Genomic DNA, 6,458 nt, shown 5'->3' on the forward strand with positions numbered 1-6,458 from the left:
TGCATATTAGGTAGTCATCAATCTCATCAACAGCGGAGGGCATTTAAGGAAGCCTTAATGGCAGTTGGTGTCATTTTTGTTGATCTGTGAAGATCTCACTGATACCAGATATCTCATCCAGGTTACAATGGCTCCCTCTATTATGGTATCTCTCATCCTGTTCTCCTCTATTCTTGCCTTGGCTCAAACTTCCTGCTCTTCTGTGTCCTCCTCTCCACTCCTTTTCTCCCCCTTTCTCTCCCACCTTCCTCCTCGCCACTTTGCTCCCATTCTACTAATGATGTCCCCACCCATAACCCTTCTCCAGGTTACCATGCATATCTCTCTTAGGGTCCTCCCTGCTTCCCAGACTCTCTGGTGGTGGGATTGTAGGCTGCCATTCCCTTGATCCATGTCTAAAATCCATATGAGTGAGTGCATACCATGTTTAATTTTGTGACTGGGTTTCCTCACTCAGGATAGTTTCTTCTAATGCCATCCATTTCCCTGCAAATTTCAAGATTCCATTTTTTCTGTTGACCAGTACTTCATTGTGTACTTGTACCATATTTTCTCTATCCACTCTTTAGTTGGGGAGCATCTCGGTTTTTTCCAGGTTCTGGCTATTACAAATAATGCTGTTGTGAACATAGTGGAACAAATGTCCTTGTTGTATGAGTGTATATCTTTTGGGTATATGCCTAAGAGTGGAATTGCAGTATCTTGTGGTAGACTCATTTCCATTTTGCGGAGGAATCTCCATACTGTTTCACAAAGTGGCTGTACGAGTTGGCACTCCCACTGGCAGTGGAGGAGTGTTCCCCTCTCCACGTCCTCTCCATCATATATTGTCATTAGTGGTTTTGATTTTGGCCATTCAGACAGATGGTATCTCAGAGTTATTTTGATTTGCTTTTCCCTGATGTCTAAGTATGTTGAACACTTTCTCAAGTGTCTCATAGCCATTTTAGACTCCTCTATTGAGAATTCTGTATTTAGTTCTGTAGCACACATTTTAATTGGATCCTTTGGTGTTCTGGAGACTTGCTTCTTGAGTTGTGTGTAAATTTGGGAGATCAGCCCTCTGTCAGATGTGGACATGGAAAAGATCTTTTCACATTCTGTGGACTTTTATTTGGTCTTGTTGACTTTGTTCTTTGCCTTGCCTAAACATCTTCATTTTAGGAAGTTCATTAATTAATTCTTGATGTTAGCATCTGTGCTGCTGGTGTTATGTACAGGAAGTTGTCTCCTGTGCCAATTCATTCAAGGGTATGTCCCACCTTCTCTTCCAAGAGGTTCAGTGTGGCTGGATTGATGTTGAAGTCTTTGATCCATTTGGACTTAAGTTGATAGTAGTGGATCTGTATACTATCTTTTACATGCCAATATCCATTTACTACAGCATCGTTAAAGATGCTTTTTTTCCATTGTCTAGTTTTAACTTTTTGTTAAATATCAGGTGTTCAAAGGTGTGTGGGTTGATATCAGGGTCATTGATTCAATTCCATTGGTCTATCTCTCTGTTTTTGTGCCAATACCAACCTGTTTTCAGGACTCTAGAGTAGTGCTTGAAGTCAGGGATGACGATGCCTCCTTAAGTTCCCTTATTGTACAGGGCTGTTTTGACTATCCTATCCTGGGTGTTTTGTTTTTCCATATAAAGTTGAGGATTGTTTTTATGAGGTCCTTGAAGAATTGTGCTGGTATTTTTATAGGTATTGCTTTTGGTATAATTGCCATTTTTACTATGTTGATCCTACCTATCCAAGAGCATGGGAGATCTTTCCATTTTCTGGTATATTTTTAAAATCCTTATATTAGAGACTCAAAGTTTTGCTATACAGGTCTTTCACTTGTTTGGTTAGTGTTACCTCCAGATATTTTATTGTTGTTTGTGGCTATTGTAAAGAGTGATTTTTCTGTGATTGCTTTCTCTGCCTACATATATATATATATATATATATATATATATATATATATATATATATAATAGGAATACTGAATTTTTTTGCGTTATGCTTGTATCCTGCCACTATGTTGAAGGTGTTCATCAGCTGTAGGAGTTCCCAGATAGAGTTTTAGGTCACTTATGTAAACTATCATATCATGTGTAAATAGTGAATGTTTGACTTCTTCCTTTCCAATTCGTATCCACTTGATCTCCTTTTGTTGTCTTATTGTTCTAGCTAGAACTTGGAGTACCATTTTGAAGAGCTATGGAGAGAGTGGACAGCCTTGTCTTTTTCCTGAGTTCAGAGGAATTGCATTGAGTTTCTTGATGCTGTAACGATAAACGGCACACTTACTGAAAGTAAAACTAAGTATTTATTGTAGAAATTACTCACAAGATACCAAACAATTAACCCAGATGAGCCGAGTAGTTTTCAGCCACCGAACTGGAAGCCGAAAGCTGGAAAAAGAGACCAAGACTTCCATTGCTCAGTCTTTTATACCTTTTATACCAAAAGTGGGCCTGGCTAGTGACATAGTTCACCACCTTTGTCTGTATATGTCTTTATGTCTGTCCATATACATCTTTAGTCATGCCTAAAGTGGGTGTGGTTGGCCCTTTGGTAAACTGCTCTTTTATGACCTCAACTGTCTGGGCCTCTAGTAAGTCACATGGTTAATGGCGGCATTGTTTTCTTCCTACAATTCCCCTTTTAGTCTAAAAAGGATATTTAAATTTAAAACAACTAACTTGTGTCAATGATCAAAATGTATCAAACACCTATCCCATCTAAACCTAAACTTACCTGAAAGAAACACCCAAATCTGAACACCTCCTTCCAATCCCAACTCTAAAACAATTGAAAACTAATACTAACAGGTGTAAACTATCCTATAATATCAATAGTAGGGACAGAGGGTGTGGAATTCTCAAAACTACTTCCTGCTGAGATGGGACAATGATAATCTCATGGGGACATGTGAGAAGAAGAATGTTAGTGTAACAAAACCTCAGTAGATCAGACAATCTCTATATGGCAGGAGATGCTTGACTGAAGTTCCTGACTGGGGTTCTGGTGTTGATTGAAACTCTCATCTGAAGCCCTGTCCAGATTGTAAAAGATGTGCTGTTTTAATTCCTTGGTCTGGAGTTGTGTCGAGTGATGAAGTTTCAAGCCAGTTTCAGGATAGTGCTTGTCAGGTGGAGTCGATGATGTTTGGCAGTTCAGATGCTTCCAGGCAAATCAGGTGGAATCAAAGAAGTGGATTCTCATTCTCTTTCAGAAGCAGTTGAAGATTGCTGTCAGGAAATCCCTTGTTCTCTGGAAAATTCAAACATTAATGTTAACAAAGAAATATTTTAACTTTTATATATAAGCATACTGGATGACATGACAATAGGGAAGATGGTAAACATGAAGGAAATTAGACTTTTCAGAAAAAGAAATCCAGAGATAACAGTCCCTAATTTTATTTTCTTTTGTCTTATATCAATGGCTCTTTGATATAATACAGAAATTCTAAATTTATTTAAATAATATGCTTGAATTTAGAGTAGGAGAGCCAATCCAACTCCAAAGCCAGCTTCAGTTAAATGAATGGGAACTGAGGTATGTGAAGAAATAAAGATAAAAGGGTACTATGAAAAAACAATATAGAGAGATTTAGACTTTCATACCACACAGTGAGTTACTGTTTGTTTGATGGTCCTCAGGGTAGCTATCCATTCTTCTTCAGGAATCCATATGTCCAGTATACGTTGCTGAGTTTACCTGTGAAGACAAAAAACAAAACACTTCTCTTTCCTTTTAGGAGGTCACTTTACCCATGGTGGAATATGAATTTGTAGATGAGCTGTTATCTTCCTCCTCCCAAGAAGTCTTCTGTTCTGATCGAATTTTAATTAATTTTGATGGAACCCAAAGCTTTTCTTCCCTGTGGAAAAAAAGCATAACCCTTTGCCCAACGTAACACATATCCTGATTTCTAGACTGAGTCCATAACATCCTTAAAATACATCTGTTGGATCAGTTAAGAAGTCTTCTCTGTATTACAGTGTCTTTCTGCTGCAGTTTGTCCTTTTTCATCAGCATTAAGAAAATTCAATGTTAGTAAAGTATTATGTAACCCGTGTTTAGGGGTCTTTGTTCTCCCTGGCTGTTTATGAAGCATGTCTTTTAAGGTTCGGTTAGATCTTTCAATCACTGCTTGTCCTGTGGGATTGTAAGGTATACCAGTTACATGTTTTGTATTATAATATTTGAAAAATTGTTCCAGTTTACTGGAGACATATGCTGAAGCATTGTCAGTTTTTATTGTTTTACGTATACCCATGACAGCCATCACCTCTAAGAGGTGTGTAATAACAGAATCAGCTTTTTCAGAGCTGAGGGCAGTAGCCCATTGGAAGCCTGAGAATGTGTCTATGGTATTGTGTACATATTTCAAACTGCCAAATTCTGGGAAGTGAAATACATCCATTTGCAAAAGTTCATTTCTGTGAATACCTTTAGGACTACAACCTCCTGGTAATGGAGTTTGATTGTAGAAGGAGCAACTGAGGCAATTTCTTAATATTTCTTTGGCTTGTTGCCAGGTGATAGAAAAATCCTTCTTTAAGCCTTTGCTATTAACATCGTGTTTCTTATGAAATTTTGAAGCTTCCAACACATTACCTACTAATAAATGATCAATTTCATCATTGCCTTGTGCCAGAGGACCTGGCAGACCTGTATGGGATCTGATGTATATTATATATATAGGATGACTCCTGTTTCTGATGGTTTCCTGTAATTGCAAAAACAATGAGGTTAATTCTGTACTATTAGGAAAAAATTCTGCATTCTCAATGCACAAGTCAACTCTATCTGCTTACTGAGAATCCATGACTATACTGAGAGGCTCTGTAAAGTCTTTAAGTACCATGAGAATGGCATATAACTCTGCCTTTGGTACGGAGTTGTAAGGAATTTGAACTACTTTAATTATATTTCCTGATTTATACCCTGCCTTACATGATTTCTTTGCATCCGTGTAGAAGGAAAGAACTCCAGAAATAGGTGTTCGCCTCACGATACGTGGAAGAATCCAAATTGTTTTCTTTATGAATTTGATTCTCTCTGGTTTGGGATAGTTGTTACTAATAGTTCCCAAAAAGTCACTGCAAGCTATTTGCCAATACTCATTATTCTTCCATAAGGAGGAAATTTCCTCATTCGTTCACGGTACAATAATTTCAGCTGGGTCTTTCCTAGTCAGTTGACGAAGCCTTAACTTACCTTTTATTATCAAATCGGAGATTTTTTCTATAAATGTTTTTAATTTTTTATTCTGTTTATATGGCAGAAATACCCATTCAAGTATGATGTCTTCACTCTGTATTAGTATTCCTGAGGTGTATTCTCTAGATGATAAAATAACCAGAATACAGTCGAGCTTTGGATTCACATGGTTCACATTTGCTTCTAATATTCTCTTTTCTACCCATTCTATTTCTTTTTTAGCCTCAGCTGATAGTACTCGTGGGCTGTTTAGGTCTTTATCTCCTTTTAAAGCCATTTTCAGGTGTTTTAAATCGTGCCCTTCTACACCGATAATTGTCTGTAATTGAGAGATTTCTCCTAATAATTTTTGAAGATCATTAAGAGTCCGGCAACGATCTCTTCTGATCTGTACTTTCTGCGGTCTAATTTTCTGAGCATCTATTTTATAACCTAAATAGTTAATAGAATCTCCTCTTTGTATTTTTTCTGGGGCAATTTGTAATCCCCAGCGAGGCAAAATTTCCTGTACTGCTTCAAACATCTTTTCCAAAGTATCCTCATTTGAATCAGACATTAATATGTCACCCATATAATGATATATTAACGAATGTGGAATTTTTTTACAAACTATTTCTAGAGGTTTATTCACAAAATATTGACACAAAGTTGAGCTATTTAACATACCTTGAGGTAGTACCTTCCACTGGAATCTCTGTACCAGTCAGAAATTATCATAGATAAGTACGGTGAAGGCGAACTTTTCTCTGTCGTTTTCTTGTAATGGTATGGTGAAGAAACAATGTTTTAAGTCTATAACTATAATTGGCCAATCCTTAGGAATTAGAGAAGGTAACGGCATCCCAGGTTGTAGAGACCCCATAGGCTGAATTACCTTGTTGATGGCTCTAAGATCAGTAACCATTCTCCACTTACCAGACTTCTTCTTGACAACAAAAACAGGTGAATTCCATGCACTAGTTGATTCCTCAATATGTCCAGCATCTAGCTGTTCCTGAACTAACTTCTCCAAAGCCTCTAACTTCTCAGATGTCATAGGCCATTGACCCACCCAGACGGGTTCACCTGTCAGCCATTTTAAGGGTAGAGCTTTTGGTTGCTCTGTAGCTTTGGTACTAGCATCCAGCTTCTGTACAGCCTGTACATTTGGCATCTGTTTTCTGTACTGCCTTACTATATTCTTTCTACCACTAAGAGCTTGTCTATATTCCTGGCTGTTACAGGAGGAATGTTAATCTGCGTATT

Source organism: Mesocricetus auratus, unplaced genomic scaffold (assembly GCF_017639785.1).
Source record: "Mesocricetus auratus isolate SY011 unplaced genomic scaffold, BCM_Maur_2.0 Super-Scaffold_100046, whole genome shotgun sequence".
NCBI classification, from domain to species: Eukaryota; Metazoa; Chordata; class Mammalia; order Rodentia; family Cricetidae; genus Mesocricetus; species Mesocricetus auratus.